This window comes from Nestor notabilis, unplaced genomic scaffold (genome assembly GCF_000696875.1).
Source record: "Nestor notabilis isolate BGI_N333 unplaced genomic scaffold, ASM69687v1 scaffold18822, whole genome shotgun sequence".
Lineage (NCBI taxonomy): Eukaryota > Metazoa > Chordata > Aves > Psittaciformes > Psittacidae > Nestor > Nestor notabilis.
The window spans coordinates 8,807-9,092 of NW_009919899.1; positions in this window are offsets into that span (position 1 = coordinate 8,807).

Below are 286 nucleotides of genomic sequence, written 5' to 3' on the forward strand. Positions count from 1 at the left end.
CGTCAGCGTCTCCCCACCCCTCCCCCACCCCCGCCATGAGCCCTCCACCATGCTGCACGGGCCCCTTTCCTGACCCCTCCTCAGGGACGCAGCCAGATACCCCCTGTGCCTCCCACCTCCAGCACTTCCAGCAACTTCCCCAGTTGGCACACCGGTCCCATACCCTGGTCCCCACATGCCCACTGTGGCCTGTCCGGCACAGGTGCCCAGAGCTCACACCCCATGTCCCCTCAGCTCACTCTGAGCATCCTCAGGGGCTTTGCTTCTCTGTCCTCCAGCCCTCCTG